This window comes from Chroicocephalus ridibundus, chromosome 1 (genome assembly GCF_963924245.1).
Source record: "Chroicocephalus ridibundus chromosome 1, bChrRid1.1, whole genome shotgun sequence".
In the NCBI taxonomy this organism is placed as follows: domain Eukaryota; kingdom Metazoa; phylum Chordata; class Aves; order Charadriiformes; family Laridae; genus Chroicocephalus; species Chroicocephalus ridibundus.
In genome coordinates, this window is record NC_086284.1 from 71298396 (window position 1) to 71318902 (window position 20507).

The 20507-nt window shown below is 40.9% G+C and overlaps 1 long non-coding RNA gene across 8 annotated transcripts in view; it reads right to left on the bottom strand.

Annotated features, from left to right (window-relative positions):
- The window catches only part of LOC134517507 (uncharacterized), a 199618-nt gene that overhangs the window by 12098 nt on the left and 167013 nt on the right, over positions 1–20507 (bottom strand). For 6 of the 8 annotated variants that reach the window (XR_010071653.1, XR_010071652.1, XR_010071655.1 and 3 more), the window contains 2 exons: positions 18097–18205; positions 7168–10237 (listed from right to left, as the gene is read on the bottom strand). This is a non-coding gene — a long non-coding RNA (uncharacterized LOC134517507). Of the gene's footprint in view, positions 1–7167; positions 10238–16844; positions 16939–18096; positions 18206–20507 lie in introns of those variants that run through there. The other 2 variants (XR_010071656.1, XR_010071654.1) reach the window with 2 other exon arrangements.

A 20507-nucleotide genomic window follows, 5' to 3' on the forward strand; every position in this document is an offset into this window, starting at 1 on the left:
GTGGTTCGAAAAGCAAATACATGCAATTACAGATTTATTTTATTTTTCACAATGTTGGGAGATAGAGTGGCACACATAAAAAGATCTTTGTTGCTGCTGTTGAGGTTTTCTGACTCTTTGTCATGGGCATCACAGTCTAAAATTATGGAAGACATTGTCTAGTAACTATATCTGAGGAGAGTCCATTGTAGAAAGTAATTATATACATAGTCACAAGCCTGGCTGTTCACTTCAGGCAATAAATTCTGATCAACAAACAACACTCCTTTAGTGCTAAATGAGATCTTGGTTGTAATTGAATGTCTTTACCTTTGTGTTCTGTTGGATTGGAGGAATATCATTTTAATCTGCTCTCTTTAAATTTTCATTAAGGAACGTTTCAGCTACCTGCAGCCTCATCTGATGATGTTTAATGATACCAGCTAGCTCGGTCTTCCGTGCACCGGCAGGGTCTTCTTTAAATTGGTCAACTGTATGGAACATTGTTTTCAAGTTTAATATACTTGGAATCAAGCTTTTAAAATAATGTCATCTCTAAATAGAGTTTATATATACTGTGCGCAAGCACACATGTGTGCCTTTATATGCGTGTGTGTGTATGCATATATATATGCGTAAGTGCACACATATGTACAGAAATACTGATCCTGTTCACCTTCTTGAAATCATTTCAGCTAGTATTAACATAAATGTGCTGTTAAATTGGCAGTGTTACGCGTTTTTGTTGGAGTTTACTTCTGTAACATAAAATCAGAAAGATAAGCTGTGAAACTCATGCAGCTGATGACATAATGCTCGGATCTCGTGATGCTGAATCTCATATTTCTAAGCGTGTGGGATGGATGTTCCTTGCTGGAATAATTATACTGCCTATCGCAATATATGTTTCATTCTTTTCATGTGGGCACTGAGATGTCCAAACCATTAAACGTATATGGTATAATGAGTCCTGTGTTCCTTATTTATTCTAAAGAAGGCATTAACTTTCTACGGTTGTTTTATTGTATAATAAAGCCAACTACTCTAAGAATCTGTGATGCACACAGCAATAATCTGTGACAACATGCATATTTACATTTAATAATGATGTCCAAATGTACATATGTGCATATAAATACGCATATATGTATATACAAACACACATAGAGAAACGTAGACACAAATTAAATGAAACCAATTAGAATGTGGCATAAATAGATTCAAAGCTTACCTGTTATGGCTGTGCGAAGGGATAATTTGAGCTACAAAGACAAGCAGGAAAGCCTAGCTCAATACACTCCATTGGCTCGTTCCCATTATGCTCAACAGCGACAGGCTGTATGCTAAGACGGGGTACCAGCAGACATTCGTAATGACAGCTGGTTCCAAACAGAGCTTTCAAAATAGTGCAACACCCCTAACTTCCTTCCAAATCTTGGTGTTTGCCAGCACTTCACTGAGGCTGGTTCTTAAGGTCAGATGTTCAGATAGAAGTTATTCGGAAAGAATCTGGTTCTTTATATTTGAACTGTAAATCTATTCAATGTATAGGCTCTTTGTTGCCCATGAATTTGCATTTGAGCTCACGCGTGGATTCTGCTTGGCTGCTACCTGCAAAAATGATGGATGTTTCTCCCTGATACCATGCCCTATTTGCCTGAGATTGTCCTCCATCGAGTTCTCCACTCCATAAATGGAGATCCAGACAGTAGCTGTTTCTTTTTACTGGGACAAAAAAATCCTTCAGCCTCTCTGTTGAGAAACGGAGGAAAAGTGGCTTCCCTTTAACATCACCCACATCACACCCACAATGATCAGCCAACTAGGAACACAGCAAAAAAAGCCCTTTGGTTGTCCTGTGTGACTTTTCCTGGTGGACGAGTATAGAAACTGGAAATAAACACGTTCCTCTTTTGGAAGGAAATGCAAACGGGGTTTATCTATTTGCATTTGAACTCAGTGAAAAATAACCAGGCACAGAAAGCAAGCCTGAAGATAAGACATGAATATAAGCAAAGCTAAATTTCACTAAGCTAAATTCAAGTGAAACGCACAGCATTGTTATAATTACTACACGGAACATGCGCTAATTAACTGTTACGCTGAGCTGGTGACACAGTGAAGTATTACATATGGGGCAAGTAGAGGAGCTTACCCTGGGATGCTATTGACTTTGCTGAGAAGCCAGTATGTGGGGAGCGTGCCATGAACAACCTTGTGAAAATGAGGCTGGTGAACAAATTTGGTCTTAGCAATGACTTTCAGGGTGGTTAGAAAAATATTTTAAATCTATGATAAATTTTTGTTGTAGCACTGGCCTACTAAGTGTGTTCAAAAGCAATTTTTCATCGACCATATCACCTGGGGACCCCAAGTGCTACGCGTCAGATCTTGAGAGGGATTCAGAGAGCTGAAAGCGCTGCCATTTGGGGATCTTCACAACTGCCCAGACACTTCTCTCCAAATGAAATCAAGGAGACCTGGGCTTCAGGGCACTTCAGAAAAACATTGTCAAGGTGCCTATCGGTCTCTCGGGGAGCTGTACTCATTCCAGGAGCATTGACCCCGCTTCAGCTGGAGATGCCTCTGGGGAGACACTGAGGGGAACAGGATGAGTCTGTGCTCATTTCTGGAGGAGCTATGGCTCTCTTGCAAACCAGAGGCTTGTGCAGGGCTGCCTTTGCTGAAGCAGGCTTGCTTGGCTTATCGACACGCGTCCTCTGGCTCCAGCATGGTACGTGTGAGCAGTGTTGGCCACGCACTCTGGCTGGCGACGCTCCTGTTTGCCATCAGCCTTCCCTCCTGGATCAGGGCCGCTACCGATTGCTGAGGGGTGGCCAGGAGCAGCTCCCTCTGGTGAACCTCTTTTGTGCTTTTATCTCCCTCTTCTTGGCAGTAAGCTGCCACTGGCTCCCAGCCATGGCCCTCTCGCCCTCCCCAGTGCCCAGCTTGCATGCTCAGCCAGTGCCTACATCTCTTCCAGCAGCTGGCCCTACTTTTCCTCCACAGCTGGCTGCTGCCCCCTACTGTGGTAATTATTATTTATTATGGATATTCAGTGTACATTATGTGTCCAGAGTCCAGTACTGTCTGAATCACAGTGTCCCACTGTGTGGGCAGAAGCACACAGCAATACACAGTTGTTCCACATCACTATTCACCCGACTCTCACGCAGGGAGAGACGGAGGGGGAAGGCGTGAAGGTGGCTGTTGGCACCTATTAGCACTATCTGATGTGACACGTACTCTCTGTCCTGTGTTACATGACTCCAGCAACAGCACAGCTGAGTGCAGAACTGCTTTTTCTCCACCTTGCTATCAATAGCATGTCTCCCGCTATTCCTGCTATCTGGCAGGAAACACCTGAGGTGTTTTCCAAAAGTCATGGTTGCTGCTCAGTCACAGTTTAACTCCCCATTGCTGTGAACGCAGATATTGCTTGGTTTTCAGTTGCTGTCAAGAAGCAATGCCCTTAGTCCACAACATGACTATGTGGGACATCATTTTCTTTCCTGATTCTCTCCCCCACCTTCTTCTTTGGGATTTTCTGTTCACGCCTGTTCCTTTGTGCATGTGTCCTTCTCCTTGCACTTCACCCTTCCTCCTCACCCCGCCTCCCTGAAGACGCCACCCTCAGTTTAAAACAGAGGAGCTTTAACTCCCACAACTTAGTGCACAGGCAAAAGCACATGGAGGAAGAAGCAGCTTCTGTACGTTCGGAAAAATACAGAATCCTAAACATTTTTCACACATACATGTACATGCATGAGAGTCAGGTTCTCAGCTGTGGTGGTTAGGGTTAGCTCTGTTCAAGAAGATGGAGCAATTCTGCTCCATGGCAGCTGAGGATCTGTCCCAGTATGTAAATGTAAATATCTATTTTTACAAGCCCTCCTACAGTTTGCTTAAAAAAAAGAGCTTTCTTTTTAGACACTGAAAGCATACAAGCCAGTCAGAAATGTCCCACTTTCTATATTTTGTCTAATTCCTACCTCTGACTTCCTTTGAAAGCTTTCAAAATCTAATGAATTCAAAAAGAGACAGAGTGAATTAAGTGCACTGAAGTAGCTTTGCCTTCAGTGCACTGGGCCTGCAGGAACTGAAAAAAAACAGGAGAGAAACTGAAAGGGTAAGAAGCCATGTAAATCCAGATAATTTAAAATGTTTGATTATACGCGGGCTCACCAAACCCAGCAAAATTTTCGCTGTCCTATTACTCGTAATCTTCTGCCCTTTCAGCTAGCTGCAGCAAGTTAATGTCAAGAGCAAATACTCACGTAACGCAATCTCTACATCAGAGCACTTTCTGCCATGAATCACTTCTTAAATTGTTTTGAGTTTACATTTAATTGCTTCCTTTGCATGCTATGTGTACACATGCACTCCTACCGCCCCCCATATTTCATACGTAACTGACATGTAGGCTGGAGCTATAGTCTTTGGATATGGAGTATTCAAACCCCAGAGCTCAAGGAGTTTGAATCCAGGAACTGATTTGTCCTCTTTTAAGATGGGAACCACATGTGTGACTTGGATCCAGATCTGGGGTGGATTCTGGATACGCTAATTTGAATGCATTAAGATTTCGCATTCGTACTCGTTTATTTGTTATGACACTAGTTCCTAATACCCACTACTGGGTGTTCACCTTTCCCCTCACTAGAAAGAGAAATGCTTCCCATATTCACTTCCTCTGGAATGATTTGTAGTTCATTCCAGGAACAAATAACCTTCAAGATATTTTTCTCAGTTTTATTTCTTAACGTCCTCTATGACGATGGCTTATGAGTGACCTCTGCAAAAACTTCTGAACGTTTGGATCACTTGGTCACCTTCCTCTGAGAAGTCCCTGTTACCCTACTCTCCCTCTGAAGGCTGCTCTACTGGTTTTTCAAAGTATTCCGATCCTACAGGGAGGTACTTTTCCCCCTTGTAACAGTCTCAGTGGTTTGAGAGACTGAAGATCACCCTCATGGGGTGTTCCTGTCCAACAAACTCTCTCTTGAACTTCTGTTCAGAACCGGTTTCATGGGCTCCCTAAAACTGTGGTAAACTTCAAAGGTCTGCAATTCCCAGGATTTTCCTCATCTCCTTTTGAAGACAGGCAACATAATAGGGCTTCCCAGCCTTCTTGTGCTGCTGCATTTTTCAAGGGAAGAAGGCATCCCCTTGTCAGTATCTTGGCTTTTTCTCACTTTATTTCCCCTCAGAACTCCCAGATGAACACCATCCGCTTGTGGTGATTTACTGCACTTGAGTTTCTCAAGTTACTCTACAACTTCCTCCTTAGAGACTTCAATCTGTATAAAGGCCACACTCTGATTTTCTTTGCAAAGTGCCTTTGGCACAGGAATTTCTACACAACTCTCAGCAGCAGACATGATGCAAGAGATTCATTTAACTCCTCTGCTATCTTGTTGCACTCTTCTCCTGACCCACTTTATACGGATTTGTGGGGATCTCTGGGGTGTTTTGGTACATAACCCAGCCTAAGATTTATATTCACCAACAGGTGAGGCTTGGCTCTCAGCTGGTATTCTCTCGCTGCTCCGCTGAAGGATATTTCTGCGTGTTACTGCAGCCACTCTCATCACATCTTATTTGGCTGGCTTACTAAGCCCAATAGCATTCCTCTGCGCTACATTTGTCACAGGTGCGTTGAATCCTTGCTGACACAAACTGGCCCTGTCCCTAGGAAGATGCTCAGGCGAGGAGCTGGTCCTGCAGGAGCCCCCTCCTCTAGCGCTACAGCAAGGGACCCCCCGGCATGTCACGACAGAGGGCCGGGCTGGGTGCTCAGCGCCACAAGCCAGGAGAAGCGGGGCCCCATATCCCGGCCCATATCTCAGCCTATGGCCTGGCCCTCTGCCAAGTGAACGGCCCTTTGGTCTTTTACCTTTCATAAAGGGAAGCCAGAGGGCTGCAGCAATTCTTTCCCTTCCCCCCCCCCATCTTTCTTTTGTATATCTTTATTTCCGTTGCTTCCCACTCCCATTCTGTTTTAAGACAGACATAAACTGCTGTACGGCCAATCCCGTCATTAATGGTTGTGAAGGACAGAACTAGATCATCAGAAATGGGGCAAATATTCTCTGTGTCCTGTTTTATTCTCTGAGCAGTGTAGGCTGGCCTTTAGTCCAGATGTTTCAAAAAAGGGTCAGTTTTATGAAAACACGTGTTTGCAAACAGTCCCGTGCTTTGTGACATAATCATAGAATGTGTTGCGTTGGAAGGGACCTTTAAAGGTCATCTAGTCCAACCCTATAAAACTTATTTCAATGAACTTTGATGACCACTACTTGGTCTGTTTACAGAAACAGACCCCAGATACTAGCTTAATTTGTATTACAGTCACTAAAGATATATATGCCTGATTTGAGACACAGACAAACATCCCTTTGATATGGGATAGATATGAGATCAATATTAACTATAATTGCCTAAGGCACAGGTATGGAAACGATACATGTTGCTGAGGTTGTCCTAGCTTTCAGAAAGGGTGGTGGGTATCCTTATTTCACTAGCTTTCTTATTTCAAGTGAAGAAGAAAAATCTTACACCAAACAGCTCTACTTTCTCATTGGATTTGGGGAATAGATAAAAAGACCCTGAACTTCCTCACCTTTCTAGGTTCATGTTAAATATGTCTTAAGATCCTTAATTCTAGAGCTGTCAGTCGAAGTCCAGTCGAAGAAATCTATGTCAAGATACAAATAGGCTCATTCCTAGCACATCTGTTTACATAAATGAAAAAAAATGAAATTAATTAAGTCCCTAATTTCCTAAAGTTTGGGAATTCATATAGAGGGCAGGCAACTTGCTGTAGCTGTCTTAGAATTAGCTAGCTAGTCTGAGGTGACTCTCTTCTTTCTCTATCCACTGCAGGAGGCATCTCCAGATCTCACTCTGTTCGAGTACTTTATGTGGCCGTTTTAGGATGGTATGCCAGATGACCGTAGTAAAATAGGCCTCTCTTGCTGGTGGAGCCTCTGTTTCTCTCGCTTGACTACAGAAGGAACACAGGCAATTGCCTTAGACCAAACCACTAAGGTAACATTATCCCATTGTTAGTGTCTTGGTTCATTGTCATTTTTAATTTAAGTTAATTTAGTGTTATTCTGATTTGTTATATTTTTTTTTCTTTTACTGTATTCCACAATACTGTCGATGCCTCCCAAACGTCCCACTTCTTACCTGTTTTTACTGAAATGATTTTCAGATTTTCTGCTTTACACGATGTAAAGAGAAATGCTACTTTCTGGGTCTCATTTTCATCACCTATAGGGTTTTTTGTTTTAACTTTCAATATTTTGACTGAATGTAGTGATATGCTAGGATCCCACTTAACAGTGCATGAGCAAATTCTCAGCAAATGGCCTTGTAGTGCAGTACAAAGTTAAAATACAGAGAATAAACTGTAGAGAGGCAACTTTTAAGATGTTTCTTCTAACTGAGAGAACCAATTTTGTGCAGTTATAATATTACATTGACAAAATATATCACAATACATTTTCAAATTGGTTTAAAACTGTCATCTCAATGACCACAACAAACATAATGTGCGGATATTTATGAAATATGGTTAGCAAGAACTACGTGAAGCAATTGAAATTATACTATACAGCACTTAAGGCAATTTCTATTTCCCCATTTTTGCACCCTGCCTTCTCACAAAACAAGCAGGTTACACAAACCCCTAAAAAGTAAGTTTCTGAGAGAGCAGAAATCTTTCAGAGACCTTTGGAAGGGACACCCAAAGGTATACAAAACACAGAAAGAAAAGTATCTGTTCATGTTAGTAAAAGGAAGACAAAAATCCTAATAAAGAAGGAAGGTAAGTCTTGGCCCTTTATTTTCATCATGCTTCCAGGGTTTGGAAAGTCAGTTACATGGCCCTGCCAGTGACAGAAGAGCACCTCTTATCGCTAGTGCTGTTGGCAAGGTGCAAAAAGTAGCAAAGCTTAGCCTTGGGTTTTGGGTTATGTTTGGAGTCTGCTTAACCTGTGGAATGTGTGCACTTTCAGGACCCAGGTTGGTCATCCTTTCTCAAAAACTCCATCACCAATTAATTTTTCTTGTTAAAAGTTGTGTGCTGTTCTCTTTCTCTGTTCCCTCCCTTAATCTTTAAGATACTCAAGCCATTGTTGCCGGCTCATGTTCTGGTTCACCTGTTGATGATCTGATCACTCTCAAAAGAAGCTTTTTGAATACCATTGCATACCTCGCCTTCTTACTACACTTTATCCAGGAACATGCATCACCTCCCTCTCCTCTTCATGGGATTTTTGCCAGGACTTTTACAGAGTATTGCCTGCCAACAGGACAAGGCAGACAGTGCCTGGAAGCACTGCCTCCTGTGTCAATCAGGCTTCTAGTCTACCTTCTCTACCATTCCTCCATGCCCCGCAACGCGGAACTACGTGAAAGTTAGGCAGAATATTTTTTGGAGAGTGTCCTCTTTACACTGATTTCCTTGCACATGTCTGCATAGGCCCATGCACTAATCCATATTTTTGTTTGGGATATATAGGAAGTATCCATAGGTAAATAACAAGTAACCACTATCACCATCTTCTCTGTAGGTATCAAACAGTGTTGTGTAGGTGAACCAGGACAGAAAGCTTCTTGTAAAGTGGCAGGGATTTCTTTCAAATTGAGTAAAAACTATGTTGAACTATCCCCCAACTGAGAACATTTGCAGAAATGATTGCCTTATCGCTTCACAGTACTCACTATACTGCTCACTTCTATCAGGAGGAGCTACCTTCTGGGGGACTACTACCAAGTGGAGAAATTCTCCTGTGGCGTAAGCATGATCATTAATGCAAAATGAGTGATTAGTAAACATCTTTCAGTTGGTGTTGAAAACAGAGATGTGCAAGAAAAGAACCTTGACCACAATTAAATTTGGTTAGCTTTCATTCTACCAGTGGGGTGATTCATGGTTTTCTTGTGTCTGCTGAATTTTCATCTACACAGGAAAATTTTGCCAAAACTAAGATGATGTCAAGACCTTGGCAGAAATCTGTTACTTGCTTATGCAGTTGAGTCTGGACAACAGTTTCTCATTGGGTCACAAAACATTTTCTAATTTATCTATTAACTCTGGGCTCTTTCAGATTTTAGGAAAGTTCTGACACAAATTTGGATGTGGAAATTAAGTTTTAATGACAGACGTACATACCTCTGTGAAGACTTATGATGCAACCTCAGCTCTGTTCTAGGAGGAATTCTGATTAAACTTCAGATGTGAATGTCACATTTTAGGGCCATTTATAAAATCTGTGAGTCTTGCAACTGGCTCTGAACATTAGTGTACTTGGGGGGACCCGTGACACACTGTGTGATCTTAAAGTGGCATCTTGGAAGAGCAGTTTTTGTTCTTCTTTTTCTCCCTATAGATCCTTAAAAATATGCAAATCTATGTGATCTGCTTCTCATACAAAGAGTTGCAAATTCAGCTACGGATCAAAGATTAGAGCATATGCCTATTCTTGTGGCTGCCAGTTAACCAATCCAAATGTTTAACTCTTTAAAGAAATAGAGGGTCAGCAGCTTTCTGAATAATTGTTTCCAGACAGTCTTCTGCTGGTTGGATTTCTATATCACATTCAACTTCAATTGCTGCTGTAATTTATCTCCACTCCACAGACTCTAACTTTACTAAATTCACATGTTAGTATTTGAGTCGCTTATGCTTAGACAAATCCAGAGCATGCTCCATGATCATTGATTGTTTTTTACGGTGCCTTACAGTTTAAATGAGAAAAACCAGTGCCGTCCTAACACCTGCCTCTGGCTTTTTGTTGTTCTAGGAAGTGCGGAGAGGAAGAAACTGGGCCAAAAATGACTCAAAAATAAATCAAGTCAGGATGTGCACTAACCTTTTTGTAAGCTTATCTTCACTTGGGTGTTGACAGTCGGAATGGGGGGGTGTTTTGCTGACAGCCACAGTTGCCAGCGTAGTGCCACATTGTGACAGTACGCTTCTTCACTGGGTCGCACTTCCTTGTCTTTCAGTCTTGCCTTGTCTTCATGAAGAAAAGCACTTTAGAGCTGCTCTGATCATGTCCTTTGTCCCACTCCGGTGGACACCGCCTCAAGGGATGTTGAGGTGGGGTCAGCAGAACCAGCCACACCTTCAGTGCTTCTTACTGGAGAGTCACCGACCGCCGTCTGCTGCACACTCTGTGCCGCGCCAGTCTGCTTCGCCATCCTCCTACTGACTCGGTGCAGTCACAAACCAACCAGTCATTACCTAAAATCATGGCAAAAATGGTGTAGGGATTTTACTTTTAGCTGATGTTAGACTGAAAAATGAAACATATTGCAACTCCATTGATACTGCAGTTTTGGTCTGGCCTATTCAGTGCCAGCGGGCCTTACTTCATCAAATGACCAAGCCTCAAGTAAAATATTTTCCTCAACGGGCACTTGATTTTGATGAAAAGAGCAATGTGTGAGCTTAAACTGAAAAGGGCTGAGGAGACAAAATGGTTAAGGATACGCTGTAGGCCCTTAGCCTCTCCTCAGAAGGAATGATAAACACCTCTCTTTGGCCAGGTCTACTTTCCTACACCTTTCTGAGGAGAAGTAACGGAGAGTGCTATTTATTATGTGTTGGGATGAAGGTAGGGAATGTTTTCCACCATTTAAAAAAATAAAATCCAGAATTTATGAGAGTTTGAAAAGCAATTTCCTTTTAAGGTGCAAATTCCTAATTTGCCACATAAAAGTACAGGAATTAAGTGCTAAATCCTTCTTTGCCAGTGAGACCTGTGAAAGAAGGTACGAAAAAAGAGTTACTGTTAGGTTTCTATTCATGTCTCCTGAAAGCCAATGTATGCAAAAGTGCACTGAAACAGCCCTGATTTTTTCAAAGCCTTCCTGCCGTTCTGACTGACTTTTAAAAAATGAACCCTTGTCCAGTTTTATTTGTGTGGTGGGTTCTGATTTTGTTCTGCCTGTACTGTATCACTTTTCTCTCCTCACCATTAATCTTCCATGAATGTTCCCCAGGGCACAGTTCTCCCTTTTCTGCATGGAGAGTTTCTATTGAAATTAATGGACATTCTTCTCGTGGGTGGAGGGAAGAATACACCCTTATATCAGCTCTGCTGCAAAAGAAGATTATTCATTGAAAGGAAGCGTTAGTCTCACTCCTGAAAACCCAAGGTCTAGTCAGGCAGATTATAGTGGGAGATCCCAATAGGAGGTCTAGTACAGAAGCGAGAACTACTTTTGCAACATGAAAACAAAAGCCAGAACAGAGGACTTTTTAAATGTTGGAACAAAACCTCATCGAAAGTCAGTGGTTGTACTCTCTGATGAAGTGTACTGTCCCAAACCTAGTTTTAGGGCAGATCCATGCAGTGGAATATGCTGCAGTGAAGATATCCACAACTGACCTGTAGAACCAGGCATGGTCATGAGAACAGCATGACACCAAAGACTAATTTGATCTGCAGAAAGGTGCTGCAGGTTGGCCAGGGGTGCTGGGCCATGCAAATAAGGGTATATTATGCTGTGCAGATGTATCACCTAATTTGGAACGTGGGCTTGTGAGTTCAGGCATCTTTAACACAGTTGTGCATTGCACAATGCAGACATGCTAATAAGTCTCATTCCCCTTAGAGGCTTAAATGGAAAAGTCTTATGTTCCTTCACAGAGAACCCTTTAATGAATTAAAGAGGGTGTTGACAACCTTCAAGCGGAACTGCATAAATTCTCGTAGGAAGGATAGTAGCTGCAATGTGAGGTCTTGAAGCAGGCGGATGACCTTATAAAATATACTACAGTATCTAACTTTAGTAAAACAAACACACTATATTTAAGTAGGCTGTGGGAAGGTAAATACGCTCCAGGAATGGCCCCAAGCACTTTATGTTACAGTAATGCTACTGTCACGTTTTGGGAAGATCATTACTGTAGATACTATAATCTAAGGCTAGGAGATAGAATTTAATATGCATAGGAGAGAGTTAAATAGAGGATAAAAAGCCCTCTTTCTTCAAATGTACTTTCAAGAATGAACCTCTCCTGCACCTTGTACTCCAAAGAAAGAAACAAGCCTATCTAAGGAAGCATAGCACGGATGTGCTAGGCTACTCCAATTTTTTTAATTCTTCGGTATATTTCATAGGGCACTCCGGCTTGCAAGGATGATTCCTTCCACCATGCCTGTTTCTTCCTGTGATGCCTTGTTCCATGCAGTGCTGGAAAGGGTGTAAAAAGTTGGAGAACCACAGTGGTGGACAAAAGGATTTCTTGTGTGTTTACAGTTCGTGAAACGTTGACTGTTGTATAGTTAACATGCTGGTTACCCATGGATTTTCAGTTTCAGTAACTGATGTGTTTTTAATGTTTAAATTTGATTTGAATGTCTCTGCAAAGCTCTGCTATTCGTTTGTGCATATTTGTATTTTGGTTGAAGATTATATATATATATCTATCACGATGATTACAGTGCTCTATCCACTCCTTCCACCAAACCTGGAACGCTTGCTTTAAGATTAGGCTTGTCAAATTTACTTAAAGTGACCGGGCAAATACATACAACTAATTTTGTTATAGGCAAAATTAACTAATGCTCTTTTTCATGGTGAGATGCTGTAATGATTTTATATAGCAGTCAAACTATTTAAATACTAATGCTGCCTTCATGCTGTAATCACCATTCCAGTCAGATGTCATTTTTAGTAGCCTATAGGGAATTCCATCCCTTAATTATTCTTCAATACACAAACCAAGCATTCTTTAATTGGTGTAAATTGAACAGTGTTCCAACGCAAACAAGGAGAGGACAAACTAATCAATGATTCTGTGCATGTCTATTGGAAAGCTATTGCCATTAGATCAAGTAACAAATCCTCGACTCCATTAGCTTCAGAGGAACGATGGGGGAAAAATACTGCTAATGCTACTTCTTGTTATCAATCAGTAGCGGAAGGCGTGTAGCAAGCCATATAGCAGAACTCCAGCTTTTCTTGAAAGTGCTCATGGAAATTTAAAATATGAAGATATTCTGACTTCAGAATCCCCAGTCATAAGTCTTTGATGGGGGTTTGTCTGGAAACAATGTGTTTTTTATCCTCTGCTGTCTCTAGTCATGTGGCCTGTTTTTTATTTTTCTCTTTTAAATAAATGACTCTTGAATGATAACATAACTTTTTTCAACTTGTCAGGAAATTTTTGGTGAATTTTCTTGTGCTCCCAGGCTATACGCTATATATTCATATGTATTTGCTACTGCAGCACAACATAAATTGGGTGGCTGTCCCGTCTCTTTTTTTAATATGATCTGAAATAAAGGTGCTGTATTTAAGAAACAGATGAAAAATCCGTCTCATAAATGTGTCATACTCACTTTTCATTCTTGTCTCTTTTTATCAATTCTCTAAAACTGATTATTTATCACTGGAGAGGGAAGATAAAGAAAAGTAAAATGCCCATTACAAGCCTCTGGCCCAGATCTGCCAGTCTTACAGTTTTAGTTAGTGTGGAAAGCGAAACTCTTCTGGAAAGAAATATACTGGCTATGGATGTTCACTTTTTAATCTATTTGTTTTTGATATAATATGCTATTTACTGTTTAAGGACCTTTCATGTTGGTTTAAATTGAAGTTTTTAAAACCAGTCTAGCATAAAAAGCTCTAAGTGACATAGGCTGGGTAGAGAAATGCAGCATCTTCTACAGACAGCCTTTGTTCACCACATTACAGTTGAAAGAAGCGTAGAGCAGGCTCGGTAGACAACCCACCTACTTAAAACAAGAGGGCTTCTAATTTCCACACGTCCTAATCACAGTCACATTACTTCATTCTCTGTACCAGACCCCTCAGGGCTGGCTCTAGGTTTTGCTGTGAAGTCACATGCCTGGGGCCTGAGGCACTTTTCCACGATGCCTGCAGCTGGGGAGTGTGAGATTTGGTGGATTATATTTTTTTTCTTTTCTTTTCTTTTTTTTTTTTTCTTTCCTTTTGCCGGTCGGGATTCTCTAACTGCTCAGTTGCCATGGGTGGCTGACTTGGGTGGTAAAGAAGGGAGCAGCACTAAGGTAACGGCTCTCAAGGTTTCATACTTATTTGTTTACTATGAGGATGAAGAGGCTTCAATATTTGTTTCCTGAGGGAAAAGGAGCTCCTCCCCTCATCTCCTTTCCCAAACAGGTGTGCATGACTTCCAGGTAATGAATTCCCCTCTGGTTCCCTACTTTTGCTTCTTTGCTTGTGTGTGGTTATACTATTCCTCAACAAAGCAAAGCGTCCCATCTGATTTAAGGCATCTTTCTGTTACTCTTCAGCCTCTTCAGTGATAGGTATAAAAGCGATGCTGATGCCAGTAAGTGGTTATGACACTTACAGTGGGGTTTTTGGAGTCCTGAAGGGGTTTTTCAAGAGTGAGAAGCTACCCCTTTGCTCCTCACTCTGCTGAGAGCATGTTTGGAAAGGCAGGGGGTCCTTTGGAGTCTGTCTCTGCTTTTGGACCCTGAAACAAAGGGATGCCAAATGCCTGGGGCCCAAGCAGATGGGGGACACTCAAAGAAAGCTTGTGGGGCTGCTGCAGGGTGCAGGTGGGGTACGTGCTTTGAGATGACACCAGAATCCGCCCCTGCCATGTTATACAAAATAAGGACCTTTTACATTGCCATACTATGCCAAAGAGAAAAATTTATCAAAGCAGAATGTTAGATAAGAGGGTTTTTTTAAAAGTTTATCAGGCCAAACTTTTTTGTAAAGCATGTGAATTCCACTTATTTAAAAGAAGGCAGTTGTTGTACCACTATTTATTTATACAGGACCAAGTCTCACTGGAGTTGAAACCATGTGAGAAAAGAATTGGGCCAACTTCAAAACAACACTTGGGGTATAAATGACATCACTGGGAGGATTTAGTGCAAGTTTACCTGAAGTTGGAAGTAACCATTTGCAGTCGTATGTCAAATGTGCTTTGGGCCATAAGAAGTCTAAGATTTGTCATCTGATATTTACGAAAAACAAAGCAAGGCATTTTTATTTTGGTTTATTGTTCAAAGAAAAGCCCCAGATTGCTGAGAGGGTTTCAGTAGAATCATTTTTTAATCACCTTTATATTCTTAGGCATATCTGGCCTTCAAAGTCCATATTAAAACTCCCCACTGATTTCCTTGGGATTATGTCCTTCAGAGTGGATGACAGGAGGAACAAATACTCGGCAGGCCTACGCCACTGCCTGGCAATCCCAAAGGAAATGCCCCTCTGATCCCCACAAGGCAATCCTCAGTCACCATTTTACAGGATAAGGAAAATCCTGCTGTTCCCAAGGATGACAGAAAGAGAGAAAGACAGACTGGGCGAGGTGGGATGTGTCGCTCCCCGTTTGAGACAAAGAGAGAACGATAGCGCACAAGCATCCGAGGGAAGGGAAGCCAGCAAAAGGCTTTTGTAAAGCAGCTACAGTATTTAGTGTTGTTCCTTCAATGTAAACAGATACAAATGCATTAATTAAATATCTTGAAATGTCCTAATTTTGGAGTGTGACAATATTTTAAAATTCCTTGTAGTTTGGTACGTACCATAACACTTTTGCAGATGAATCCAGAGATCATTCTGATTTGAAAGATTTATGTTCTAAACAGTATGACCTATGAGACATTTATTAGGTTTTTTTTTTTTGAAACTTAACAGTGAAGTGCTCTATTAATGTGAATTTTTTTTTTTCATAAAATAAACAGATGCTACCTGGAAGAAATAATTATTCTCACTTAAACTTGCATTGTTCCAGTTGTGTTCTGTGTATCTTTGCCAAATTGCTATTACACCAACGTTGGGCCAGAATCTGAGATTGCTTTGCCTCATACCTCTATGTTTGGTCACAGTCATAGTGACTCTGATACTAAAAGCTGCTGAATAAACCTCAACTTCCGTGGTAAAGTTCTGGCATATTGGCTCCCTTTATTTTATAGTATTTAATACTGGCTTACTGATCGCTGAAAGCTTTTATTGATTTTTTTTTTTTTTTAATTTTAATGAGCTCACCTGTGGTCATGCAGACCATTCTGTCTATCCTGCTTCTGCAGTTGAACCCCATCTGCAATTGCTCTCACTCATAATGGCATCTGTGCTGGGCATTCATAGTATGTTTCTTGCCCTAGATTAATTTAGAAGTTTATTTTATACTACCACAAAAGTAGGACTTCCATCAGATTCTTAAAGTCAATTAAAAATATCAATGCAATAGCTGCTAAGGGATTGCTTTCAGCCAGAAACTATATTCACATTATTTTGGAATGTAGTATGCCCAGTCTACTCTCAAAGGTCTTCAGTGAGGGGAACTCCAGGCTCTCCACAGACAATCTCTGCCACAGCTTCAGTGTCTTCACTGTCAGAAAGTTTTTGCCAATGTCTGACCTGAATCTCCCTTGTTTCAATTCAGGGCTGTTACCTTCTGTCATTTCACTGTAGACCCGAAACACAAACTTTTCCCTCTTTGCAGAAGTTTTTTTCCAAATTTTAAGTCTTCATTGCTTATGTCCACTGATTCTCTTCTTCTCGAGATGAAATCACCCCAGTTCAGGTTTGCTTGCAGGTCACACTTCCCAAACTTCTGATCATTCCAGTTCCTCTCCTTTGGACGGTCTTGAAGGCAGCTGCATCTCTCTTGAAATGCGGTGCTTTAACGGGGTCCATGCCAGTGCTCAGCTGAGCAGTGTGAACTTCTTACTTTCTGTATCTTACAAGAAAACTTCTGTCTGCAGAGCTCCCAAGAGCTTAGCCCTCTTATATCCAATTACTTTTTTGATTTTCTCTCCCACAGCTCTAGGGAGAAAGAAAGAGATTCTCCCTCATGCAAAATGAAGCTTCAGTCTTGTGTTGCCCGCTCCTACCTGGTGAAACCTTCAAAGTTCTTCAGGTGCTGCTTAAGATGGAAAGAGGGTCCTGGGTGTGGTCCTCCAGAGGAGATTGGAAACCAAGCTTTGTCTGCATAGGTGAGACACATAATTTTGACCCCATACAATTCTCCTTTTGTTTTTCCTTCCAAAATGAAACTCTCCTAAATAATGCAATGTTTAGTTTTATAATTTTTCTGGATTTTTTCTCCCCTCATTTAATTATTTTCATTAGTAATTTAAGCAAAAGTGATGTAAAAGTACCATTTTTCACCCCCCAAAAAATATCTTGGCTTTTCATTTTCTTTATCATTATTTCATCCAAAGCGGCTTGCATAGTTAAGCATAAAAAATGTAGCTTTTCATGACCGGTTTAAAAATTCATCTTAAGGTCAGTAAAAATTTTGTAAAAAAACCCTCACCCAGTTCTAGAGCAGATGCTGTCCTTCTTGACTTGAATCAATTAAGCAAATAAACTGTTAGGGAATTCTAATACAAGTCTGTCACCTATGTAAATTCATTCGGATTTTATATCAGGCTAGCTGGTTGGGTTTGTTTACAGCTGCATATTTTGAATATTTTCTAAAAAGTTGCATGATTTTAATCACAGAAAACTTAGACTTAGGGGCCTCACTCCCTTAAAGTCAACAGAAAACTCCCTTGAGCTTCTCTTGGGAAGGGCTGAGCCTTTAATCTGTGTTTGTTTAATAATAAAGTCTCTGAGATAGGCTGGTAGATAGGTTTCTTTGAGCCACACTTGTAGCAATATTAAGCATGTTTTCTTTCTGATATACCCGGGTTTCTTAGATTGCTTAAGCAGGTACTAATGACTTTGCTACCATGGTCTGCTCCTGAAACTCTGGTTTGTCTTTCTGTTCCTAATCCACAACGGCAGATAAATATTTTGCAGCAGAAGTGTGAAAATATATATATTTTTAAATGAGTCGTTCGTCATTACTCTGCTGTTTTCTTATTCCATTAAATTCCATCACACATGATCATTTCTAAACAAACATTTGCAGTCAATATTTGCTAAAAAAGTCCAACTCAACCTGGTAAATAAAGCATTAGAAAACATAATTTTGTTCCTTCACCCAGTTAAATCCATTAAGGCTTTAACACAAATAAAAAACTAAAAACAAAGGGAATTTCTTAAAACATGAAGGCCCGTAGCACATTTGCATTTTGAAATTAATTGCTGACCTAATTATTTGTCAGTAGTAGGATAAGTTAATCAAATATAACTTACAGTAAAGCTTCCAAACACCCACAGGATTTTCTCCCCCAGAGTAAATTGTCGTAGTGGTCCAGTTTGACAATCCATTCTCACTGTCATCTTGTGACCAAAGGAAGACTATCTGGGAAATGGTACCATATGGAGACACAAGAGAGAATGAAATACTTAGATCTCCTGTACAAAGGCATGATAAGCTAACAGTCACCAGAGGAAGTCAGGAACGACAAAGCTTTGAAAAAAGAAATACCCTGCCTTTCAAATCCATTTAGATTTATTTTTATACTGTCTCCAATTTGGACTAAAACACTCTGATATTAAATATGCGTATAAAACAGAAAGCAAACGTATTGTGTAATGTTTCATTTCTAGCATATCGGCGGATCTGCATTTCATGCTCAGCATCAGTTTGATGGAAAGGCCGGTGTTTATAGACAAGACTAGGACCTTTTCTTCTTTATCTTAGGGAAATGGACTGTGTTATCCACAAATAATATGTCACAACCAACCACTTCATGACCTGAGGCTAAGGATGCACAATTGTATTTCGAAATACTCAGAAGCAAAATCTGATGAAACTATCGGGTAATGTGACCGATACATTATTTTCAAAAGGCATACCTAGGCGTTTGAGTTAGAAATACCTCATCAGTAGTAGTACGAACTACTTCATTGCTTCTCTTATTACAGTACTGCCTCTCTCCTGTCATCTGCTGGCAATGGCAACCCACAGTAAAGGATGTTTTTCTGATCATTTTGCACTCATTAAATACAGCTGTCACAATAGCGGATGCGAGAATGCATACAAAACTTTTATGCCACGTCAAAATAAAGCAGAAACATTTTAAAAAGATCTGAAACCTTTGAAGCCTTTTCTTGAGAAATATTGAAATATTGCTTTTTGTTGTTGTTGTTTTCGACAATTGAAATTGTTCCACAGCGACACGCATTAAAACTCACTGCAGAACAAAACATCATCCATCAAAATTAAAGAAAAAGGCAAAAAATGGAGAAAAAACAAAAACAAACCCAACCTCTTAGAAGCACAAAGTATTTGGTTTCCAAGAGTCTGAAGTTCTGGTTCAGCCACCTGATTTCTGGGGCTGAACACACATCGAGTTCCAAAATCTCAAGGGAGCTGACATTTACTTCTGGACCATGGATGAAATCAGCCCCATAAAGCTTCCAGCTGAGCAAAAACATCTTCCCCAAGTTCCCCATTCTGAGAAACAGCTCCCTTTCAGCCTAAGCAGCAGTAAATTCTGTAGCTGTTTGACATTGTTTTCATTGTTTTCATAAAAAAATATTTTAAAGGGCAGTATGAATGACCCCAATGCAATTCTGTAACCAGTGTGAACAGAGAATCCCCTATGAGTGGCTTTGGTTAATATTCTTGTCTGTGTGCAAGTGTGTTCTGAAGAACTGTAACATCCAAAGTGACCCGTTGAAGACTTTGGTCACCCTGAGCTGGAAGAAAGCAATAATTTTCACCTCCCCATTTCAGGGGTCTATGAGTACTTAAAAAAAAAAAAAAAGAAAAAGTGTTTAACTTTGAAGCATCTCCTTGAGTTGATTACTATCCTGAAACTGTGAAGCAGAGCCCTTGAGCAAAGATACAGATTTTTCAAAGATACAGATTTTTCAGATGACACCCGGCTTGTGGGTAAAATAGCTGCTCACGAGAACAAACTCAAGGTATTCTGGATGCCTGATCTTAAGCTTTAATCAAGAGACTTCTTCAAAGACTGGACCATGCAGGTATAAATCTACTACTTTTATTTCTCGCAGTTACTCATTCAGCAAAAATAGCATGAGCTCCATTTCCCTGTTGTAAGTCTTATCTTCTACCTCTCCTGAGGGTATGGTCTGGGGCCAACTACGTGATTTACTTGTTGTGGGCTTCCTGTTCCCTTTTAGTTTTTAATTTGCAATTTTTTTTTGCATGTGCAAACAATGGTGGAAAAAAATGTGCGAGTGCATGTGTGTGTGTGTCCAAACATATCCTTACCACATACCTGAAAAGCGCTTCACGCTCACAATCCTGTCAGCAGCAGGATGCAGCGGGGATGGGGGGAAAGGAGGCCCTCGAAAGCCATGGCTGGGCTGGAGCAGCCCCCCGCTGCCTCATTCCCCCTGCAAAGTGCAAACGTGCGATGGCCAAAGGGAGACAACTTCTAGCATCCGTGCACTTGGCACCCATGCAAGGCAAGCTGCTTTCATTATGGGAAGCTGAGCGTGTCTCCATGAGATATGGTGACACTACAGCTGTTGTGGGGAGATACACTCAGCTGTCTTTCTCTCTCTCTGACTTGCTTCTTCCTGATGAAACCTTTTCCTGCTCCCTTTACTTCTCTTTTTGGTTACCTTGTGTATTGCCCTTTACCTTCATTGAAGATGTCTTTCACGAGGTGAAAGAAAAAAAAATT